Source organism: Amphiura filiformis, chromosome 14 (genome assembly GCF_039555335.1).
Source record: "Amphiura filiformis chromosome 14, Afil_fr2py, whole genome shotgun sequence".
Lineage (NCBI taxonomy): Eukaryota > Metazoa > Echinodermata > Ophiuroidea > Amphilepidida > Amphiuridae > Amphiura > Amphiura filiformis.
The window spans coordinates 48,533,758-48,559,397 of NC_092641.1; the positions used below are offsets into that span (position 1 = coordinate 48,533,758).

At 36.5% G+C, this 25,640-nt stretch overlaps 1 long non-coding RNA gene across 1 annotated transcript; it reads right to left on the minus strand.

Moving 5' to 3' along the window:
- Positions 1-1,105: 1,105 nt before the first annotated feature.
- On the minus strand, positions 1,106-6,303 carry LOC140170223 (uncharacterized). Its single transcript, XR_011861502.1, has 3 exons — positions 5,891-6,303; positions 3,320-3,411; positions 1,106-1,243 (listed from the first exon to the last, which is right to left on the minus strand). It is a non-coding gene; the product is annotated as an uncharacterized lncRNA (long non-coding RNA).
- Positions 6,304-25,640: the final 19,337 nt, after the last annotated feature.

Below are 25,640 nucleotides of genomic sequence, written 5' to 3' on the forward strand. Positions count from 1 at the left end.
AGCCAAACAAAGTAGATGTTCTATCATGCTACGTACAAAGATCCAAGATCAGAAAGCCAGATATGGTGTACAATTCGCTACTTGCATGGTTCCGCCATAGTGCACAATGTACGGGGAGAGCCTCGAACTGGCAGCATACATGAATGGGAATTGTTGTATAACATTCTGCGTAAGGTTATGTAATTCTTCCTTTCATGTATGTTCAAGGCTCTCCCCGTACATTGTGCACTATGGCGGAACCATGCAAGTAGCGAATAATGTTGATTTTCCAAACCTTTTATACCTGTGATTGGTACATACATGGCTGTAGTCAAAATAAGTTCATATTCTATACAATTTGTACAATATAAGCTATTAAAGTCAAAATAAAACAGAATTTGAAAAAGTAGTATGTTGTATTTTGTAATGCATTATGCAATGCTTGTGTCCTTTCCACATTAAGATAGGAAGACCAATGTCCTTGGCATTACTGAGTTCTCTGTATTTACTGCTGGCCTGGATAGATAAGACCAAAAAATAATTCATTTCAATTGCTTGTCCTCACTAGGCCCACCCTAATTTTAATAATCTGGAAAACATTTATTCTTTGGTTATTTTTTTTTAAACAGTTTTTTCACACACTTCCAACCTGTTTTAAGACATTCAAGATATACTACCTTCGCAAATTGCTCCTGTACCATACCTGCACATATTGCCCATACGCACATTGTGCATGCGCCGATTGCCCATGTGCATACATGAACTGCACTTATTGCCCCTGTGCAAGTGCGCATACAGTACCTGCACAGATTTCCCCTGCGGATGTGCAGATACCCCTGCGCATAAACCACCTGCGCAGATTGCACCTGTGAATACCTCACCTGCATATATCGTCCCTGTGCACATTGCGCATGTGTATATTTCATAGATAAATATCCCAAATAGCATATGCCTAGATGTAAAACATGTTTTGGCTTTCTTATTTTAATCGACCAACCCGACCCTGTCTTCCACAGAGAGTGCGAGGACAAGTTTTATTTTTTGCCAAAGGAGCACCCAATGGCAAATCCAGCACCAGAAACACCATGTTAAACCAAAGGTAATTTTCAACTCTTCGGCACTTCTCGGTAGTAACTGACATAGGTGATCTTGTTCTTCTTTGCAAACAGGGCTGGGGTCGCAAAGGTAATTTTCAGCTCTTCGGTAGTAACTGACATGGTGATCTTGTTCTTCTGCCTGGCTGGCCCTATTAGTCGGAATGAAGCTGCAAAAAAAAACAAATATTGTAAATTAATTTATTTCAGTGATTCAATTCGTACACAATATTCCAACATGACATTGATAAATATTGATATTTACATGTACTAATAATGAATGTGTATTATTTGTTCGGAGAGAAAGTAGACAAAATAATGCACGCATGCTGATGTTGATGCATCTAATATTCGGGGCTCGTGCATTAGATGCGTCAACATCAGCGCAATTGCATTATTTTGCCTAATTTATCCAGCAACAAATACATTAATCTATTTCATACAAGAGAAGAAAAAAACTAAGATTCTTGCTGAAAATACAAATTATCACAGTAAAATATGGGAAAATAGAAACAAATATAAATGCATCATACCCACCCGAAAAATGAATGAATCCTATAAGCGATGTGAACAAGCACGAAACGCTGCACGTAGTATGCAGAGTGCACATTATACACAATCAATGCATTTCGCGTACTTTTCTAACAGTTTTTCTGATTGACTGCTTTGATAGGAGTGTATGAAAAGCTTTTGTTGTACTGCGTCACCACAATTGTGCACAATGCCACTAATCAAATATAGCGTAGCATCTCATGGGTGGGGTTCAGGGTCCCTGGAAGCTTGTGGTTTAGCCAGGGGTGACGCTAGAGGGGGGGTATGGGGTGCAACACCCCCATACACAATTTTGTCGGCAAATGTAGTCAAAGCTATGTGATTGTCGGCAAATTGCAAGAGACATAAGATTAAGGGGGTACTACACCCCTAGACAAATTTGTGTCTATTTTTGCATTTTTCTAAAAAACTAATAACACAGTGGTAACTGTTAACTGGTAAAAGTTATGTATATAATAGGGGCAAGGAATCCAATTACTACACTGGAATTTCAGTGACCCAAGACAAGCGGTTTGTTATTTATGATAAGAATTAAGGTACCGCTAGTATGTACCTCGTTTCCTATCATATATACTGAACCGCTTGTCTTGAGTCATTGAAATTTCAGTGTAGTAATTTGATTCCTTGCCCCAATAATATACATAACTTTTATTAGGCAAAAAAAAAAAAGGTTTGTCTCAAAGCTTGCGCGCGCGTTTGTAAAATCGCACGATTTGATAAAAAAGAAATGCGGAAATTTTTTTTATTCCCGACTTTTTTCATGGTATTTTGAGAAAAAAGTATGATTTCCGCTGATTTTTTGAAATAAAAAAAAATCGAATTTCGCATTTGTTTTTAAATTTCTCGTGAGCTTGTAGACAAACTTTTTTTTTTTTGGCCTTACCAGTGTGTTATTATTTTTTGAGAAAAATGCAAAAATAGTCACAAATTTACCACAGGGGTGTAGTACCCCTTAATGTGTTACGAAATAGTTGTTGTTACGTAATAGACATTGTGAATGTTATAGTAGTTACTAATTAAAAATTGGTCAACACATATTTCCGTCTGCAAAACACAGACACCCCCAATCATATTGGTCTAGCGACGCCCTGGTTTTGGCCACTGAAAGTGGTATAGGAAGGATCTCCTGGCATGTTTTATGTTTTCAAATATTTCAACAGACATAAAATACACTTCAAAATTGTTAAGAAACTTAATTTTTTTATTTTTCTGATTTTTTTTAAATCAAAGAGTATCATGCACTACTCTGGAACCTATGGCATGCCGCTATTCCTGCTTTAAAACAACAAGTCATTGAAAATACTTCATACACCACCCCCCATCAGGGCTGTCAACTCTCACGCATTGGCCGTGAGTCTCACGCATTGGGTCACTTTCTCACAGTCTCACGCCAAGGTAGTATAATCTCACGCCTAGGAAGTAAATCTCACGCAAAAAGCTGGATAATGAGTAAAATCGCACACATCGTCATGAATAATTTGTTACTCCTAATCCCCCCCCTGCTTTTCACATTATCGAGCACCGTGGCTCAAATAATCGTGGTACAAAATGAACATTGGATATGGAGTCGGCTAAGCCCGGTACGCCTCTGTCTCACGCCAAGCAATTTCAAAAGTTGACAGCCCTGCCCCCCATGGTGATGGTCCTGAATTAAGTAATTATGGAATGCAAAAATATTCGCAGAAATAACTTACCTAAATTGTATCTTTGTTTACAAGTGTCAGTCTTCTCTCTGTCATGTCTTTTCTATGATTTGGACCAGTTCACCAGAGTATGTTTTCAAAATCTGAAATAATAAATCCATACGTAGTATGTCAATGTCACTCAATGCTGGGTGTCAATTTGTTTGTGTTTTATTATTTCAGTGTTGTGAATATACTAGTACCAGCTAGTATATTCGGCTGAAATTAAAGATAACAAATTTTGTAGGCCTCAAATCCGGGGGGGGGGCACTAAACTTTAGAAGTGTCGAGTATGTGCCTATCGGCATCATGAAGTAGGGGCCTATCGGGTACAAAACATTATTTTAAAAAGGGGGTTGTTGGGTACAAGCAAATTAAAAAGGGGTTCATTTGGGTATAATATTTTGAAAAAAGATGGTCATTGGGTGTAAGATTTCAAACAGGCGGCGAATGGCATGATCGAGCCAGGAACTTGTGAAACCGCCCGGCCGCATGACATTTTCCATATACTAGGTTAGTTTTGTGGGGTTCATTATCGAACCCCAACGGTTTTAGCTTGTATTTATATTATTTATTTACATAGGCCTATTTGTTTGTGATATTTCAAGCGTTTTAAAATTTCAAAATAATCCCATTCAATTACACGGTTGACGATGAAAATTTAGTGAATTTAGAGAATGCAATGCGACCACCACCGGATTTCAAAAAAGGGGTCATCGAGTAGAAAATTTGGAAAAATGGAGCAAAATTCTTGTTCTTGTTCCAAATTTTCCAAATTTCCAATACAAATTTGTTTCACATTTTACTAGGCTATGAGAGTAGTAGAGACCATTGCATTCAAAATCTACATGTAGTCGGATTCGCTGAAGCAGTGAAGCATTATGCCGTGAAAAGCAATGTAAGTTCAAAAGTAAACACAGCCGATTACGACAGGCAATATGCGGATTTAGGGTTTCTCTACCGGAAGTCAATTTTTGTGCCGAAATTACTTCCCACAATGCAAAAAATATGCATATTGCTTAACAAAGAATATTGATTAACCTCCGAACTGTATCTATTGTTAATGCAAAACACTTATTGCATTGTGGGAAGGAATTTCGGCACAAATTGACTTCCGGTATCTAGAGAAACCCTAAATCCGCATATTGCATAAAAAATGTTGCTAAAATTACACTTCAATCAGCAAAATTTTAGACTGTCCAAAACAGGCAAATCTTGCTCAAAAGATACAGTTGACTAATCGAAATGACTTTCATCCACTTCAATATTAACAGAATAAATAAATTTCTGGTGCAAAAAATTGTACTGTTGTCCGACTGAAAAACGATACCAACGCACTTTAGCAAGTAGCATCGAATACGTAACTATCGTGTGCAAATTTGAAGTTACTGGAGAACTCTAGCTTCGAATTTGCACAGGATAGTTACGCATTCGATGCTAGAGTGCTTTGCTATCGTTTTTCGGTCGGACAGCGGTGCAAGTTTTTTCACCAGAGGTTGATTCTGAATGTCGAAATTTGAATGAAAGTTATTTTGATGAGTCGGCTGTGTTTACTTCTGAACTTCCATTGCTTTACACGGTGTCATGCTTCAGCGAATCCGACTAGATTTTGAATGCAATGGTCTCTAGCCTAGAATGTGAAGCTACATGTATCGGTGAGCAAATTCTTGGCTAGACTTCTCGAGCAAATTCGAAGTTGCAACACGGCCCCAGAGACACTAGCCCAAGGTATACTCGCACCTCCATCACTACGATTTCCACTGTCCTTCTCCGTACAAAGGTCTGAGCCTATCTGGTCCAGGGTACACAGTATCAAATTTTATTAACAAAATATCACTTCTTCCTCACATGAAAATAAGACTTTTAAACAAAACATATTTGGTGCATGTGTGAAAATTTAAGGTAAGACTGTAAAATGACCAAATTTCAATTTGTGACTGTGACCGTAGCGATCGTCACCATAACAACATTAATATCTCATAGTCTACAGATAACACGGTGGCCATGGTGGCGAATAAATTTCATTTTTTGCTGTGAAATGCAGATTTAATGAAAAGAGATGCGCAGGAAGTCTTCATAGTGTTACATTGTATTTTTAAGGATTATAACCCGGATTATAATCACAAAACTGAACATGTGAGTACTTTTGTGAATGCAGGGTGAACCTTTGAAATTACGACATGAGTTCACGGTTCAACTGCCTCAGTGCCTCGTTTTTTCCAATACTATGGAGTATGGAAGTCATGGCCCTATACATGTATGGCGAGGAAGGAACCAATAGGGCCATGATGTGTCGGGCTACAGGGACATCAGCTCAAGGGCTGATCTGGGCTTTCCTGTGTATAAATAAAAATGAAATGAAATAAATAATTCTAAAAGTAAATTGTCATATGAAATATGTACAAACTTCAAGTACCGTAGGGCTAGGCCTACATGTCGACTGGACTGCATAAAATAAAATATGGTTCCTCTTTTGCTCTTTTGTTTGATAAAAAACTCAATGTTGTGTGGTGTTGTGTCTGCATTTATGAGCGACTGGGTTAAGTAACAACACGACGAAAAGACAAATAATTTTAAGCTTACCTTCCTTCATCATCATGTACTGTTTACATGACGGCATCATGATGATCTACATGTATGACTGTCGCTGTCAAGTGTCATAGCTGTGACTGTGTATAATGTACACAGTCGGTGTAGGTAATATAAATCTCAGCCGCCGCAAAGGCAAAGCAAATTTATGCTCCATTCGTTGGCCAAGGCATTTTCAATACGAAAACAGCTGATTGAAAATCAAGAAACATGTAAACACAACAATGGCCTAGTCTCCGCGACCGGCTTGATTCTGCTCACTACAAATACACGTACGTTTTTGCGACATGAAACAGAGACTAGATTGGGCGCATACAATCTGAGACAATCCGCCCAACATGCCCAATGAATCGAACACACGATTTCGCCAAATTTGGCGGCGCTATATAAAAAATCGCGTTCGGACAGGGGTGTCTTTCTTGTTATGGAAGACAAGTATTAATTTTTATATTATTATGACAAAATCCAGTCCCTTCGCAATTGAATAGGCTCCGAGATTAGACTTTCCTTTCCAAAAATAAATTATATGGCCTAGAGGACATGATATAGGCCTAATCTAAACCCATATTCGGTATCCAGAAACCTTCACAGTCCGAGCGGCGCTTGCACTAGCATCGCATAGACAAAGTTCGCTAAACTGAGGCCTGCTTCAATTGCCAACCTTTACTAGGGGGCGAGTTTGAGGTTTCATAGTCATCTATTACCTATACCATTTTTCACCCCGATGTGGCAGTGATGTCAACGCGTTGTGAACAGCTGTTTCGCTCTCGCATCTATGCGGTGTCTTTAAGCGCGTGCGTATGTACACCAGCGCCATCGAACTCCAGCGAGTGATGCTGCGCCTAATAAAATTCGTATAATGCCCCCGGCATACTTTCCTGCCGCTTGCCGCTGCGGCAAGCGGCAGAGCGTTTCAACCAATGACAAGCCTTGATTGTGTCCGATTGTCTGCAATGCGCGTGCGGCAGGGTAGTATGAAACCAGCTTTATACTGACGTGACCCCGGGATGTGACGTCACTGTCATATCAGGGTGAAATGGTATTGAACAACGCAAACCAGCCAAATTTGTCATAAGTTTGACTAGCCATTAGACAAACCGTGAATATAGTGTCAGAAAGTCTTACACATCTTAGTATAACCATGGAGGTATATAAATAAATGGAGAATGATCCAGCCAAGCGTACTACGTTGGTTATGAGCAATTATTGTTGAATAGGCAATTCCAGGTTTATATTGATTATGCTAAGCTGATTACATTGTGAAGTCTGTTTCACTGGCCATTGATTTCAATGGGGTAAAATGAAGTTTATACTTATTGGAAAGTGCTCATGTTTCATAAAATTTTGATATCAAAATCTCATTTTCGCCAAAAATTGAGTGCTTAAATTCTGAGACTAGTATACCTAGGTTTAGGTATACTAGTCTCAGTTAAATTGCATCAAGAAATCAGTCTTTTTGAAAAAAGAAACACCTTATCTGTTGTTATCTTGTGACTCCCTACATTTTGGTCATGAAAATTCCTAAAAAGTTATGACCCCCCCCCCGTATATAAGAAAATGATAGCCCCTAATAATATTAATATAATCATTTAGGCCTAAATACTGATAATTATTTATTATAAAATGAGAAGTTTAATGATGATTTAGGCGGCCTATACGATATCATGACAATACAGAATTAAAAGTTTAAAAACAATAACATGACATATCCGTTTGACCCGAAGCTTCAACCAAAATCACGGTTATCATACACTAAACTATGAGAAACTGTTTAAACAAAGTATGTAGGGCCTATACATTCCGTATATCAATTTCTCTCTAAAAAAGATTGTCTGATCATCACTTTTGCTTGAATTCCGAAGTACTTCCGGTAAATTTTGCTCGCTCGTAACTCAAATGGCCCAAATTGGCCCAACATAATTTTTTCACAATCGGAAGGTAAAAACGTTTTGCTTTCATTTGCACTATATTTGAACTCCCTCAGACCCCCTTAAAAGCTTAATATATGAACATGAAAACTAAGTATATTTGTCAAGTTACGGCACAACTAGTGTAGAAAACAGTTTCATAACTTGAGAACAGAACATCCGAATTTCTTCGGGTTTTCGCACGATCATACATTGAAACTATAAGCTATCAAAACTGGTGACTTTGAACATCTGATTGATTAGCTGACGTCATTATACAGTCTCTTTTACAAGGTTTCCGGTACGGGTCAATGTAGGTTCAATTCCTATGAGGACATTTTGGGAGTGACAATCAATGAACCATGGTAGAGGCTCATAACCATCGTGGAGATCAATAGCTTGGCTGAAGTGGCTGGTCAATTCAAGTTTGGTGACTCATTGAATAGAGGTAACGGGATAATCTCTACTTAGGAGATTAGAATTCTGGCGATCATTCTCCATTTATTTATATACCTCCATGGTATAACCTTGTCGTTAGTGTGATACTGAATGCAGCGCCATATTTGGAATATATTCGTACACGGTGTGGGCAAATAGTTGGTCAAATGTAGGCTAGGTAGGCCTAAATCATGAAAATCGCTTAATCTAAATAATACCAACCAGCAACGCGTGCACACCGTCATCATCCCTATATCTTCGTGTTAAAAATTGCCGTGGTAGTACGATAAATCCTCACGTTTTTCAACAACTACGCATGGTGATTTTGAGCTATTTTGTTCGAGATAGGCCGTGCGACTCAGGCTATGCATACAATTTGAGATTTTGAGAGCCGGCCACACTGTTTCTATTCTATGTTTTACGATTTTCGCATGATCAGTATATGGCTGGCCGTAACCGCCACAACGTGGAGCTGCTACGCGTAGCTTACTTTTCGCTTCGCGGAGCTAAATTGACCAATCATGTTAGATCTTTTCATTACGCGGAGCCAGTTGATGCATCATCGTTCCAGAGAGAAAACTCTTGCCAAAATTAATGTTTACTATGTGGATTTTAAATGAATCGAATGTAAATAAACCACAAACAGTTGTACAGGATCAATACCATTGTTTGATTAGTGTATAGTCAATGTTACCTTGCATACATGTGCCATGTGTGTGGCGTGTTTGTTTGTTTGTCTACTGTGTCAGGCCAGGATCACTGACACCCACGGTACTGATACTGTCATACTATCACGGTGATCATATTGTTGAATGTTGTTGACTTTAAAATAATCATGATGCAGTCATGTCTACAGTAGAATTCACCACGACCTTTGAAGGACTTAAACCCCATTAAAAGCTATTAAACCAAGATAAGACTCAATGAAAACAGCTCAACTATGTTACATCAGATCTTCTCTGGTTAAATACACACTGCACTTGTGTCTGTTTTACCTGTGCAATGAACAATGAGCTGGTATTATAGTTTCAGTTGGGTGAATGATTATAAAGCAAACGCAAGGTAACAATACTGTCTGGGCTTTTGTTTACGAAATGAGACAATAGTCTGCTTATTGTTAACCAGCGTTCTTGAAAATGAGAAGCATAATGGTTTGCAGACTTAACACGGTTTAGAAATAATTTGTTCATATTTTTTGGTGTTATCTGTCGTTTACATATCCTTCCTAAAACACAAAAGTACCAATATTTCCAAACACCTAAATTAGCTAAAATTTAGGAAATGTTACAAAACTATATTTTCTAGAATTTCAGAGAATACTTTAAATATTGACTGGTTATTTTTTACACAGTGACGTCATATAGGCAATGGCATAATACTTCTAACATACACTAGGTCACGCGTCAATGGTGAGCGCACTGAGTATTGTGTATAGGAAAACGGGCAGTACCGTAACTACAGTATGTATGGCCTACTACTAGTATATAAAGTAAATCCGAACTGGTTTGCTGAAGGTCGAATTCCGCAGGCCACGCCGCGCAAGATGTACAAATCAGCTCCCGGCGATACACTGCAGATCGCAGAATTGTGTGCATGGTTTACCACCACTCTGCCTAGCTATATAGTTGTGTACAATACTGTATGAGTTTCTTGTGAGTGCATGACCATCTTAATAATAAGTCGGTTCGTACTTTTCATAAATTACTTTTTGAATCATAACTATCGTGACCGAGGATATCTTGCAACTACGTGAAGCTCGTCTGGCAAATTCTTAATGACTAAATTCGCTTCACGTAATGAGTAAGTCGTACTTGATTGGTCAGTTTTACCTCCGAGTAATGAAAAACTCTAACATGATTGGTCAATTTGGCTCCACGGAACAAAAAGTCAGCTACGCGTAGCAGCTCCACGTTGTGGCGGTTGCGGCCTACCATATCAGTATCCCATATGATATTTCTATTGTAAGAAAATTTTATTTGTTGTCACGTAAATCACAGGTTTCGTTTAAATGTACTAACTGGAAATTAAATGTACTAATTAGTGAGGACCGATATTTTGCTGTGGATATGTTTAACTGCAATTTTGATGTAAAACATTTGAAATCCGCTGTAAAAATATTGATAATATTCAACTCTTTGAGAAAATTATTTTATAAAGGAATGCTGGTAAAACCAGGTGCAATACAATGTACATTATTGACACACTATCACGCTCTTTATCTTCGTCAATAATAGAATAATCGATTTCAATCGAATTGAATGCATGAGTTTGTAGTTGACTACTGAGCGACCTAAGCGATCGATTGTTAGCCAATCAGATAGAACTCCTTTTCTTGCGTTCAGTGAAATACCACTCGCCTGTCGCTCACTACCACTCGCCCGTCGCTCACCAACGGAGTATTAAATTTATATTTATCGTATAGGACGTCGACGGTGTGCAACGGACACTGAGACAACACTACGTGTGATGCTTCTGTCACACTACACCGAATAGGTCTTCCGTACAAGAAACGGATGGTATTTTAGTAAATCCGTTGTTGTTCGTCAATGATCGTTTTATGTTCTTTTTATGTCCTGCTACCATCCGTCAAATGCGTTTCGTGTTAGGTGATGTTCGTTAAGTCCGTCGGCAAGTTTTGTGCATGCACAAAACTTGAAACGGAGTGTACTGAATACACATGTTCGGTATTTATCCGATTTGTGTTCGTATGGTGCTGCATATTGCCGGAGTTTGTTCGCTCTCCTTTCGTTCATGTTCGTTCTTTGTTCGTTGCACTCGGTCCGTGTTCGTTGCAAATACGTTCCTGTGAGGCCTTCACCACCGGATAGCATATTTTTGCATTCGGTGATGTACGTTTGTAAGAGCCCAGTACGTAACAAAATCCCAGTACGTATCAATTTGATACGTATTGGGCTCTACCTCTTCTACCTAGAACAAAAAGTGGCAAAAAATAATTCATCCCGCCCAATACGTTACAAAACTAAAATTTGATTAAAATTACTTTATTCATACTCCCTCCCTCTGTAGTGGTTTTTGTTACGTATTGGGCTCTATACATTTTTTTGTTACGTATTGGGCTCCGGTTGTTTTTCAAGCAAATTATGGATATTATGTGCATGTGTTTTTATAGAAGTACTTTATATTGACCCAGTAACTCATTTTGAGTCTTTCTAGAACAAAATATTTGACAGTGTTTTATCTCTAGACTTGGAATTTATTTGTTACGTATTGGCCTCTGGTTATTTTAAAAGGACATTATCATGATTAAATGCATGTTTTTGTTATAGAATTACTTTATATTGACTCAGTAAATCCTTTTGAGTCATTTTGAGTCTTTCTAGAAAAAAAAAATTGACAGTGTTTTTTCTCTAGACTTAGAATTTTTTTGTTACGTATTGGGCTCTGGTTATTTTTAAAGCAAATTATGGGTTTTAGGTGCATGTTTTTGTTATAGAATTACTTTATATTGACTCAGTAAATCCTTTTGAGTCATTTTGAGTCTTTCTAGAAGAAAAAAATTGACAGTGTTTTTTCTCTAGCCTTAGAATTTTTTTGTTACGTATTGGGCTCTGGTTATTTTTAAAGCAAATTATGGGTTTTAGGTGCATGTTTTTGTTATAGAATTACTTTATATTGACTCAGTAAATCCTTTTGAGTCATTTTGAGTCTTTCTAGAAAAAATTTTTTGACAGTGTTTTTCTCTAGCCTTAGAATTTTTTTTTGTTACGTATTGGGCTCTGGTTATTTTTAAAGCAAATTATGGGTTTTAGGTGCATGTTTTTGTTATAGAATTACTTTATATTGACTCAGTAACTCATTTTGAGTCATTTTGAGTCTTCTAGAAAAAAAATTTGACAGTGTTTTTTCTTTAGACATAGAATTTTTTTTGTTATGTTTTTGGCTCTGTTTATTTTTAAAGCAAATTATGGTTATTAGTGCGTGTTTTTGTTATAGAATTACTTTATATTGACCCAGTAACTCATTTTGAGTCATTTGTGACTCTTTCTAGAGTCATTTTGAGTATTTTTAGAACCAAATATTTGTCAGTGTTTTTCGGCTGGATTTTTTTTATTTTGTTACGTATTGGGCTCTATACATTTTGTATGTGTTTTGGAGGTTACACTGTCGGTAAACCTCTTTTATCCGGATTTTTTCGCATATATGGACATGAGCTGACCTCCAGTTAATATTTATCGAAGAAAGAAAAAAATCGAATGGGTCTAATTTTTTGTTACGTATTGGGCTCTATACATTCTTTATGGGTTACACTGTCGGTAAAGCTCCTTTATCCGGATTTGTTCGCATATATGGACATGACCTGACCTCCAGTTAATATTTATCGAACAAAGAAAAAAAATTCGAGTGGGTCTAATTTTTTGTTACGTATTGGGCTCTTTGCATTTTTATGCGTTTTGGAGGTTACACTGTCGGTAAAGTTCTTTTATCCGGATTTTTTCGCAAATATGGACATGAGCTGACCTCCAGTTAATATTTATCGAAGAAAGAAAAAAAAAATCGAGTGGGTCTAATTTTTTGTTACGTATTGGGCTCTTTACATTTTTTATGCGTTTTGGAGGTTACACTGTCGGAAAAGCTCTTTTATCCGGATTTTTTTCGCATATATGGACATGACTTGACCTCCGGTTAATATTTATCGAAGAAAGAAAAAAATTCGAGTGGGTCTAATTTTTTTTGTTACGTATTGGTCTCTATACATTCTTTATGCGTTACACGGTCGGTAAAGCTCTTTTATCCGGATTTTTCGCATATATGGACATGACATGACCTCCAGTTAATATTTATCGAAGAAAGAAAAAAAAAAATTCGAGTGGGTCTAATTTTTTGTTACGTATTGGGCACTTTACATTTTTTATTTGTTTTGGAGGTTACACTGTCGGAAAAGCTCTTTTATCCGGATTTTTTCGCATATATGGAAATGACTTGACCTCCGGTTAATATTTATCGAAGAAAGAAAACAATTCGAGTGGGTCTAATTTTTTGTTACGTATTGGGCTCTTTACATTTTTTATGTGTTTTGGAGGTTACACTGTCGGAAAAGCTCTTTTATCCGGATTTTTTCGCATATATGGACATGACCTGACCTCCAGTTAATATTTATTGAACAAAGAAAAAAATTCGAGTGGGTCTAATTTTTTGTTACGTATTGGGCTCTATACATTCTTTATGCGTTACACGGTCGGTAAAGCTCTTTTATCCGGATTTTTCGCATATATGGACATGACATGACCTCCAGTTAATATTTATCGAACAAAGAAAAAAATTCGAGTGGGTCTAATTTTTTGTTTCGTATTGGGCTCTTTACATTTTTTATTTGTTTTGGAGGTTACACTGTCGGAAAAGCTCTTTTATCCGGATATTTTCGCATATATGGAAATGACTTGACCTCCGGTTAATATTTATCGAAGAAAGAAAACAATTTGAGTGGGTCTAATTTTTTGTTACGTATTGGGCTCTTTACATTTTTATGTGTTTTGGAGGTTACACTGTCGGAAAAGCTCTTTTATCCGGATTTGTTCGCATATATGGACATGACCTGACCTCCAGTTAATATTTATCGAACAAAGAAAAAAATTCGAGTGGGTCTAATTTTTTGTTACGTATTGGGCTCTATACATTCTTTATGCGTTACACGGTCGGTAAAGCTCTTTTATCCGGATTTTTCGCATATATGGACATGACCTGACCTCCAGTTAATATTTATCGCACAACGAAAAAATTCGAGTGGGTCTAATTTTTTATTACGTATTGGGCTCTATACATTTTTTATGTGTTTTGGAGGTTACACTGTCGGTAAAGCTCTTTTATCCGGATTTTTTCGCATACATGGACATGAGCTCACCTCCAGTTAATATTTATCGAAGAAAGAAAAAAATTCGAGTGGGTCTAATTTTTTGTTACGTATTGGGCTCTTTACATTTTTTATGCGTTTTGGAGGTTACACTGTCGGAAAAGCTCTTTTATCCGGATTTTTTCGCATATATGGACATGACCTGACCTCCATTTAATATTTATCGAAGAAAGAAAAAAATCTAGTGGGTCTAATTTTTTGTTACGTATTGGGCTCTATACATTCTTTATGCGTTACACGGTCGGTAAAGCTCTTTTATCCGGATTTTTTCGCATAGGCCCCTATATGGACATGACCTGACCTCCGGTTAATATTTATCGAACAAAGAAAACAATTCGAGTGGGTCTAATTTTTTGTTACGTATTGGGCTCTTTACATTCTTTATGCGTTACACTGTCGGTAAAGCTTCTTTATCCGGATTTTTTCGCATATATGGACATGACATGACCTCCAGTTAATATTTATCGAAGAAAGAAAAAAATTCGAGTGGGTCTAACTTTTTTTTACGTATTGGGCTCTTTACATTTTTTATGCGCTGTCGGAAAAGCTCTTTTATCCGGATTTTTTCGCATATATGGACATGACCTGACCTCCATTTAATATTTATCGAAGAAAGAAAAAAAAAAATTCGAGTGGGTCTGATTTTTTGTTACGTATTGGGCTCTATACATTCTTTATGCGTTACACGGTCGGTAAAGCTCTTTTATCTGGATTCTTCGTATATATGGACATGACCTGACCTCCAGTTAATATTTATCGAACAAAGAAAACAATTCGAGTGGGTCTAATTTTTTGTTACGTATTGGGCTCTATACATTCTTTATGCGTTACACGGTCGGTAAAGCTCTTTTATCCGGATTTTTCGCATATATGGACATGACATGACCTCCAGTTAATATTTATCGAACAAAGAAAAAAATTCGAGTGGGTCTAATTTTTTGTTACGTATTGGGCTCTTTACATTTTTATTTGTTTTGGAGGTTACACTGTCGGAAAAGCTCTTTTATCCGGATATTTTCGCATATATGGAAATGACTTGACCTCCGGTTAATATTTATCGAAGAAAGAAAACAATTTGAGTGGGTCTAATTTTTTGTTACGTATTGGGCTCTTTACATTTTTTATGTGTTTTGGAGGTTACACTGTCGGAAAAGCTCTTTTATCCGGATTTGTTCGCATATATGGACATGACCTGACCTCCAGTTAATATTTATCGAACAAAGAAAAAAATTCGAGTGGGTCTAATTTTTTTGTTACGTATTGGGCTCTATACATTCTTTATGCGTTACACGGTCGGTAAAGCTCTTTTATCCGGATTTTTCGCATATATGGACATGACCTGACCTCCAGTTAATATTTATCGAACAAAGAAAAAAATTCGAGTGGGTCTAATTTTTTATTACGTATTGGGCTCTATACATTTTTTATGTGTTTTGGAGGTTACAATGTCGGTAAAGCTCTTTTATCCGGTTTTTTTCGCATACATGGACATGAGCTCACCTCCAGTTAATATTTATCGAAGAAAGAAAAAAAATTCGAGTGGGTCTAACTTTTGTTACGTATTGGGCTCTTTACATTTTTTATGCGTTTTGGAGGTTACACTGTCGGAAAAGCTCTTTTATCCGGATTTTTTGCATATATGGACATGACCTGACCTCCATTTAATATTTATCGAAGAAAGAAAAAAATCTAGTGGGTCTAGTTTTTTGTTACGTATTGGGCTCTATACATTCTTTATGCGTTACACGGTCGGTAAAGCTCTTTTATCCGGATTTTTTCGCATAGGCCCCTATATGGACATGACCTGACCTCCAGTTAATATTTATCGAACAAAGAAAACAATTCGAGTGGGTCTAATTTTTTGTTACGTATTGGGCTCTTTACATTCTTTATGCGTTACACTGTCGGTAAAGCTTCTTTATCCGGATTTTTTCGCATATATGGACATGACATGACCTCCAGTTAATATTTACCGAAGAAAGAAAAAAATTCGAGTGGGTCTAATTTTTTGTTACGTATTGGGCTCTTTACATTTTTTATGCGTTTTGGAGGTTACACTGTCGGAAAAGCTCTTTTATCCGGATTTTTTCGCATATATGGACATGACCTGACCTCCATTTAATATTTATCGAAGAAAGAAAAAAAAAATTCGAGTGGGTCTGATTTTTTGTTACGTATTCGGCTCTATACATTCTTTATGCGTTACACGGTCGGTAAAGCTCTTTTATCCGGATTTTTCGCATATATGGACATGACCTGACCTCCAGTTAATATTTATCGAACAAAGAAAAAAAATTCGAGTGGGTCTAATTTTGTATTACGTATTGGGCTCTATACATTTTTTATGTGTTTTGGAGGTTACAATGTCGGTAAAGCTCTTTTATCCGGATTTTTTCGCATACATGGACATGAGCTCACCTCCAGTTAATATTTATCGAAGAAAGAAAAAAATTCGAGTGGGTCTAACTTTTGTTACGTATTGGGCTCTTTACATTTTTTATGCGTTTTGGAGGTTACACTGTCGGAAAAGCTCTTTTATCCGGATTTTTTCGCATATATGGACATGACCTGACCTCCATTTAATATTATCGAAGAAAGAAAAAAAAATCTAGTGGGTCTAGTTTTTTGTTACGTATTGGGCTCTATACATTCTTTATGCGTTACACGGTCGGTAAAGCTCTTTTATCCGGATTTTTTCGCATAGGCCCCTATATGGACATGACCTGACCTCCAGTTAATATTTATCGAACAAAGAAAACAATTCGAGTGGGTCTAATTTTTTGTTACGTATTGGGCTCTTTACATTCTTTATGCGTTACACTGTCGGTAAAGCTTCTTTATCCGGATTTTTTCGCATATATGGACATGACATGACCTCCAGTTAATATTTATCGAAGAAAGAAAAAAAAAAAATTCGAGTGGGTCTAACTTTTTTTACGTATTGGGCTCTTTACATTTTTTATGCGTTTTGGAGGTTACACTGTCGGAAAAGCTCTTTTATCCGGATTTTTTCGCATATATGGACATGACCTGACCTCCATTTAATATTTATCGAAGAAGAAAAAAAAAATTCGAGTGGGTCTGATTTTTGTTACGTATTGGGCTCTATACATTCTTTATGCGTTACACGGTCGGTAAAGCTCTTTTATCTGGATTTTTCGTATATATGGACATGACCTGACCTCCAGTTAATATTTATCGAACAAAGAAAACAATTCGAGTGGGTCGAGTTGGGTGTGAGGGTTGGGGCCGTTGGCCGTCGTTTCGCGAAAAACGGTCGGTAAAGCTCTTTTATCCGGATTTTTCGCATATATGGACATGACATGACCTCCAGTTAATATTTATCGAACAAAGAAAAAAAATTCGAGTGGGTCTAATTTTTTGTTACGTATTGGGCTCTTTACATTTTTTATGTGTTTTGGAGGTTACACTGTCGGAAAAGCTCTTTTATCCGGATTTTTTCGCATATATGGAAATGACTTGACCTCCGGTTAATATTTATCGAAGAAAGAAAACAATTCGAGTGGGTCTAATTTTTTGTTACGTATTGGGCTCTATACATTTTTTATGTGTTTTGGAGGTTATACTGTCGGTAAAGCTCTTTTATCCAGATTTTTTTGCATATATGGACATGACCTGACCTCCATTTAATATTTATCGAAGAAAGAAAAAATTCGAGTGGGTCTAATTTTTTGTTACGTATTGGGCTCTTTACATTTTTTATGCGTTTTGGAGGTTACACTGTCGGAAAAGCTCTTTTATCCGGATTCTTTATGCGTTACACGGTCGGTAAAGCTCTTTTATCCGGATTTTTCGCATATATGGACATGACCTGACCTCCAGTTAATATTTTTCGAACAAAGAAAATAATTCGAGTGGGTCTAATTTTTTGTTACGTATCGGGCTCTTTACATTTTTTATGCGTTTTGGAGGTTACACTGTCGGAAAAGCTCTTTTATCCGGATTTTTTTAGCACATATGGAAATGGCTTGACCTCCGGTTAATATTTATCGAAGAAAGAAAACAATTCGAGTGGGTCTAATTTTTTGTTACGTATTGGGCTCTGTCATTTTTTATGCGTTTTGGAGGTTACACTGTCGTTATCCGGAATTTTTCGCATATATGGACATGACCTGACCTCCAGTTAATATTTATCGAAGAAAGAACAAAATTCGAGTGGGTCTAATTTTTTGTTACGTATTGGGCCCTTGACATTTTTATGCGTTTTGGAGGTTACACTGTCGGAAAAGCTCTTTTATCCGGATTTTTTCGCATATATGGACATGACTTGTCCTCCGGTTAATATTTATCGAAGAAAGAAAAACATTCGAGTGGTTCTATTTTTTGTTACGTACTGGGCTTTATACATTTTCTATGCGTTTTAGAGGTTACACTGTTGGAAAAGCTCTTTTATCGGGATTTTATTTTCGCATATATGGACATGACCTGACCTCCAGTTAATATTTAACGAAGAAAGAAAAAATTCGAATGGTTCTAATTTTTTGTATTGGGCTCTATACATTTTTGTGCGTTTTGGAGGTTACGGTGTCGGAAAAGCTCTTTTATCCGGATTTTGTTCGCTTATATGGACATGACTTGACCTCCGGTTAATATTTATCGAAGAAAGAACAAAAGATCGAGTGGATCTAATTTTTTGTTACGTTATGCGTTTTGGAAGTTACACAGTCGGAAAAGTTCTTTTATGCGGAATTTTTCGCATGTATGAACTTGACCTCGCCTCCGATTAATATTTATCCAAGAAAGAAAAAAATTCAAGGGGGTCTAATTGTTTTGTTACGTTATACGTTTTGACTCCGACACTCTCAGAAAAGTTCTTCAATCCGGATTTTTTTGCATAAATGGAGTTGACCTGACCTAACGGTTAATACCTCTCGAAGAAAGAAAAAAGTGGAGAGGGTCTAATTGTTACGTTATGCGTTTTGGCTCCGACACTGTCGAAAAAGTTCTTTTTTCCGGATTTATTCGCATAAATGCACTTGACTTGACCTCCGGTTAATATTTATCGAAGAAAGAAACAAAACCGAGAGGGTCTAATTTTTTTTTTTTTATGCGTTTTGGCTCCGACACTGTCCGTAAAGTTCTTTTATCCGGATTTTTTCGCATTTTGTCTTGACCTCCAACATTTATCGAAGAAAGATAAAAAAAAAATCGAGTGAGGATTTAAAAAAAAAATTTGTACAGATATAGAAACTAAATGTTTTGTTTTTTTTAATTTAATTTTTTTTTGAAAGACTAGTCTTAATTGATTATCTAACAAGTAGGCCTATTCAGTAGTAAAAATTGACAATGTTCCTAATGGATGAACCAGTATTTAATACTTGTTAGGATTTTTAAAAGCTGATGGTTTAAAAAAAATCGACTGGACCGACCGGCCCATTTTGAACATAGAATAGCTTGTTATTTAGAGGGCGAATGCGTACGGGATGAGAATGTGCTGGGATGAAAATGTGCGGGCCGCGTGGAAATATACGTGGTGAAAGTGTGCGGGGTGAAGTGTCCAGTATTATCCCATACTTACAATTTATTATGAATCGGATATTCATATTGGTATCGGTACCTTGCGAAAAAGTTATATTCGATCATCGATTTTTATTACACAAGATAATAATTACCTCTGTTCAGTATGGGCGAATATCGTGAGTAATTATACAAAAAATATGTCCAATATACGATATTTGTTAATGTCACTGATATAATTTGATAACAAGCTATTTAAACGTGTGTGCAAATCCTATTGGGTGACGCACGTTATAAAAATGGAGAAATTATGAAAAAATTATAAATTATTATCCTGGTGGGCCAGAAAATGTGTTATTTTAATGCTTACATTCTTAAGAGGGTTGACCATGTGTTGTATTCTTTCTTTTTTATTTTAAATTGTTTTATTATTATTATTTTTCTCTCAAAACTTGCCCCTTCTCCAGATCGTGGCCCCATTTACTCCCATTTTTTATTTTACTGAGAAATTTTGCTGGGAGAATTTGCTTTAAAATGAGTATATATGGCCGTTGCCATGGAAACTGCCTTCACTTTGAATGCTCCTAATAGCTTAAAATTAAAGCTTGTATATCAATAATATAAAGTGTAATACAAACTTTTGTGATAAACATTTTCACTCCCCACAAACACTTTTGAAGGTCAACCAGGAATCAAATTTAAAAGAAGAGAATCCATTTTTCTGGAATCCGTCACCCCCCCCCCCCCTCTAGCCTCCTGTTATGCACACGGTGCGCCTAACTTTATAGGCCATATGCCTTTAACCATTATTAGTTTTCTAAATCACACCAGAAAGCATCAAATTAGTTCAAAGTAGTCGAATGTCAATTTTCCGGGGGGGGGGCTTTCCCACTGAAGCTCTGGACCCCGACAGAGGCCTACCTAGCATTGAGCCCCCTGGACCCCTTGTCGATGTCTTTGGGCACGCCCATGATATTCTTGCAGCAATTTCATGTTCAAAGGGAAGCACGATAGGTCATTCCGCACCGCAGAATTTCTAACTTGTTTTTATACTTTTGTAGGCCTACATGGCGGCATCACATAATCAGCTGTACAGTGACTTGTTAACTCTAAAAGTAAATCTATGATTTTAGTGCTGTAACATTTTGACTGGATAATGTGAGAACCAGTACAAGTGTCAACCGAAAGCATTCGATAAAAACAAATCAAAAACAAAAAAGACCAAGGACTTGTTTTTAGTTTAAAACATCAATTTTTTTTACCTGATTGGTGGGGGGAACCTGAAAGGGGGAACGTAAAATCGAGAAAAATATGGAAATCCTCCATCCCCCTTGCTGGCGTAGATATTAAATGAGCGCTCCCTCAATACTGCAAAAATCCGAAATGTGTGAAAATCATAGATTTTCTATTATGTTGTCCTGCAATCACACCAAATTTGTCTGAAACCAATTAACATGAGTTTAGTGTAAGTTTGGCACATGTGTAAACATACAACAAATTTGCAAAAAAGGTTTTAAAAAAATCTGTAAAAAAATCGTGCATTAATTGTGGCTTTTAAGGGGTATGCAAAATGAAGGGCAAATCTTCTCGTTCTATTGGTGGCATCGGTATCAATGTAACTTACATGCTTTTAAAGGTAGAAGCCAAAAGGTGGTACATCACTGGTGTTTTAAATTCACTTCATTTTGGAAAGCTTACTATCAACGGATTTCGTTAAAAATTTTGATATGTGTTGCTAACACATTAGGGAAATAATGTTGATATGTACAATGGAAATAAGCGCTTCCTGATTTCTTTTATGACTTCATGAACTTGGTGCTCCACACCTATCAAAAAACAAAGTGGTTAAAATGCTTCTATTTTCAATTTTGAGCTATATTTTTTAACTTGCGACATTATTTCACTGAAACTTAATTAAGCCATAGGTAACAGGTTACCACAACCACACTACAGCAATTCTTGTCACCTATACCACCATATTAGGTAGTTTTTCGTAAGCTTCACGTTTGTGATTTTGGTAACTATTTTATATTTATGTGTCCAATCCATCTCAACTAGGCAATCTAAATTGTACTCACCATTTACATCCCAAGGTATTTTAGTATATCCACCTCACACCTTTTCAATATTATATCCAGTAAAAACAAAATATTAAAATTGATGCCTCATTATAATATCACAGACTATCACAAGTTTTCAAAATGGATGCCTAAATTTGACCTGAACCAAGTGACCTATAACCTGACCTATGATGACATATAGCCTTTTTTCGCTCAGGTACACCTGAGTGAATATATACATCCAGTTTAGACCTTGGAATTAAAGTCGACCTTTGAACCTAAGTAGCTCCAAGTCAGGCTTCTTCTGCAAATGCTTTTGCTTTGTCTTCACTAAAAATATTTTATAGGATAATATTTGATAGGATAATGCCTGGTAATGGAAATGCAGACTATAAATGCTAGCTACTAAATTAACCTCACTCCCTATGACATAGTTCATAATATATATGCAGCAGTGAGATATCTAACTTGAGGTGGGCATAGAATATTAGCCTCATTTCCCATGAAATTACTTATAAAACTGTTCTGTAGCCCATAGTGGAGGGCTTTTTTACCTGGGGATGATATTAGTTTCAATAGTTATAGGTGTTGACAGATTGATAGTGGTCTGGAAGTTCAAGTTAGTAAATTACATACTGCTCAGGAACTTCTTTAGATCAGATTTTGTTTGCCAGCCAACTAGATCAGTGTGCATGGCCAAATATACAATACCAAATGCCCATGAACTTCTTAAATTTGCATTGAGAGGTACTTGTTCTGACTGATTTGATATAATCAGCCCAGCATAACAACATTATTTACAACATTGAATTTTAAGGCCAAATGTTTATATCTTCTCCATTATTGCACACAGTATTTTGATGCATTATCTGAATAGGTATAGTTTCATACACGTAGCCCTTAAGGCTTCAACTTTTACTTTTCCTCTCTAGTTGAAAGTAAGTGGCCAATGTAATGAAGTTCTTAGCATTAACCAAAACAGGTCCAGTTTTAAACCTTTAACTTGTTGTTTTCATACAATTTTAATTGATTTTGTATTAAATTATACAAGTTTTGGTTATTTCATGATCCCCTCCAGCTACATCATAATTTTGCACTTCTGTACCAAAAACAAAACCAAAAACAGATAAAATGGGATATTCTTATCATTTTGGACAATGATAATCAGCCTTCTGGAACGTTAAAATTTTACTGTATTTCCTAAAAATCACCCAAGTCTTAAGAAACCTCATCATTATCATTATCTATCACACATCATATCATATTTATACATATCCCAACAGGCTCTACATTAGTAGATATGCAGTCTCTAAATATTGAAGAGCTAATCACCCAAGTGGAACGTTATATTTACCCTTTTAATCAAAATGCTTAAGGATCTTCACAATCTTATATCTTAATCTTATGTAGGCCTACATATAAAAACAGTATCATTAGCCCTAATTATAAGAAACGCGACCTTATTCAACACCAACGACCTACATTGCATAAATGTGTTCTAATCATGCCTGAGCACCCTCTTTTAAAGGGGTTTTTATTAAATCTCTTTTCCTAACAACACATTATAGAAGGTACATAGTATTAAATTGACTATGCATCCATTGTGGAAAAGTTTATTTAATTTATTCAGTGTTATTTAGCCTGCATTGCTGAATAAGTTTTCTAAAGATAGTATAACAAAGGATTTAATGTATTCTATTCATGTACTCTACTTAAAGAGAATAAATTATAGTTTGTTATGAAACATGTACTTCATAAATTTGCAACAAAAAAAAGAAGAGGGATACTGATCAAAATCATGGTATTATATCCCCTTAAGCAGAATCCATATTACCTTCCCTGAGTCCTCGACCATACCCGTCCTGAGGGCCAGGTCGATTCGCACCCAAAACAATTCGGTCCCACGGCAATTCGGCCACAAACCACTTTGAGCACATGCAATTTCTGTTCCAAACAAAATCGGTAATTTACCAATAAACTGTATATGGTTTTTTAATATAAATGTTACGTTCATCATTAAACAGAGAAAATTAAAAGATATATCATGAAAGAGGACGCCCCAAAAGGACAAAAATATGAAACTATAGGAAGGAAGGAATATATGCTAGTATGGTGCCCAGTCATTCCTTTTTGATTGCGGTAACGTAACTTTGCGGGCTGCCGCTAGAAGGGGGTGGGGTGGTATGGGTTGAGAAACCTCTCCTCCAATTCTTAATGTTGTCGGCAAAAGTGACGGTTGTCGGCAAAACATATAGGATTGTCGGCAGATTACAAAAGCCAATGTGCGGAAGTTGTTGTTATACAATATTGTTATTGTAAAAGTAGTTAATAATGAAAAAAAAAATATTGAGGAAAAATTTTGATAATTACCCCCCCCCCCCCACACACACACACCCCCACACTTTTTAGATTCTTAAGCACCCTGGCGAAAAAATAAAATTGGGATCTACAATTCACAATTGTATTAGACAGACCAAGATATTTCCGTCGGCAAAATTATGCCGTATACCCCCCCCCCCCACCCGATTGGTCTAACGACGCCTCTGCTTACTTTGGGTCAGGGTGCCTGGGGCCGAAAGTAGATCGGGTGCACTGACAAAGGGTGTACAATGTTACTAAAGGTTCGCTATTCCGGAAAAACGGTTCTCTATTTCGAAGGTTATCTATTCCGAAAATTGTCAAAACACAAACAGGCTCTCTATTCCGAAAACAAAAAGGCTATATATTCCGAATACGAAAAAAGTTCGTTATTCCGAATATAAAAAATGGGTTCTCTATTCCGAAATCGAATAAAGGTCCTTTATTTCGAAACAAGTCACCGTGTTCTCTACTCCGAATATGAAAAAAATGTTCTCTATTCGGAATATGAAAAAAACATTCTTCATTCCGAAATCTAAATAGGGTTCTTTATTCCGAAATGAGTCACCGTGATCTCTATTCCGAATTATAAAAAGGGTTCATTTTTCCGAATCTGTCGTTGTTGAATCATATTTGTGCCCTCTAGAAAGGTCCTTTGAAGTTGACCAAAGCACCACTAAACTAATGTGTCATGTGTGGAAGAACCGTAATAAATGTCTGTTTAAAAAAAATATATAATTCGATAGAGGTATCTGGAGTTCCTCTGATTTCTTGTGAAGGTAGAGAATAGTTTGAAGTTTGTAACTTTTATTTATTTATTTATTGCATCATATTTACCCAGGGTGGCCCGATCAGCTAAAATGCTGTTCTTACACGGGGCCCTGCATAACATTAAAAAACATACAGATACATGAGTATTATAATAAAGCATAAACATATAAATCACAATTTAAATAGAGAATACCAATTTACAAGTACTTAAGTAACTGTGGAGTCTGCAATGTTTTGCACGTGAAGAACAATTATAGAAAATTAGCTAATTTGCATACAATTTGCATGGTCACCTCACCGTCATCATGCATGGTCATCAAGTATATTGCTAATCAGACAATCTGAAAATTCAACAAGCTTTAACCATTATGTAGGCCTAATAATCACATATAATCACATAATCACTTACTTGGAATGAAGCAAATTTTAAACATTGCTGTTCCTTACCTACATAAATTTGCATACTACATTTTAACAATTTGGGCAATTTTACAATCTTGTAAATTTGCGTTGTTAGGTAAAATATAATTCATATTTCTTTTATTGAGTAGAGCTATAATCAAGGAAAAACATTTCTTCAGAAGAAGGTTGGGGTCCGGGTGTGAGCGTATTCGTGGGGAATCTACTGAAGATAGCTGATGGCGATGTCATTGCTATCTACTAAAGATAGCTGATGACTATATGTTAAGTCATTTCTATCTACTGAAGATGGCTGATGGCTATATGTGATGTCAGTGCTACCTACTGATATTAGCGGAAGGCTATGTGAAGTCTTTGTTATCTGCTGAAGATAGCTGAAGTTATTCTCACAAAGGGAAACAGGACATTTCGCATCCCTACCATTTCACCCCATACGTGCTGAA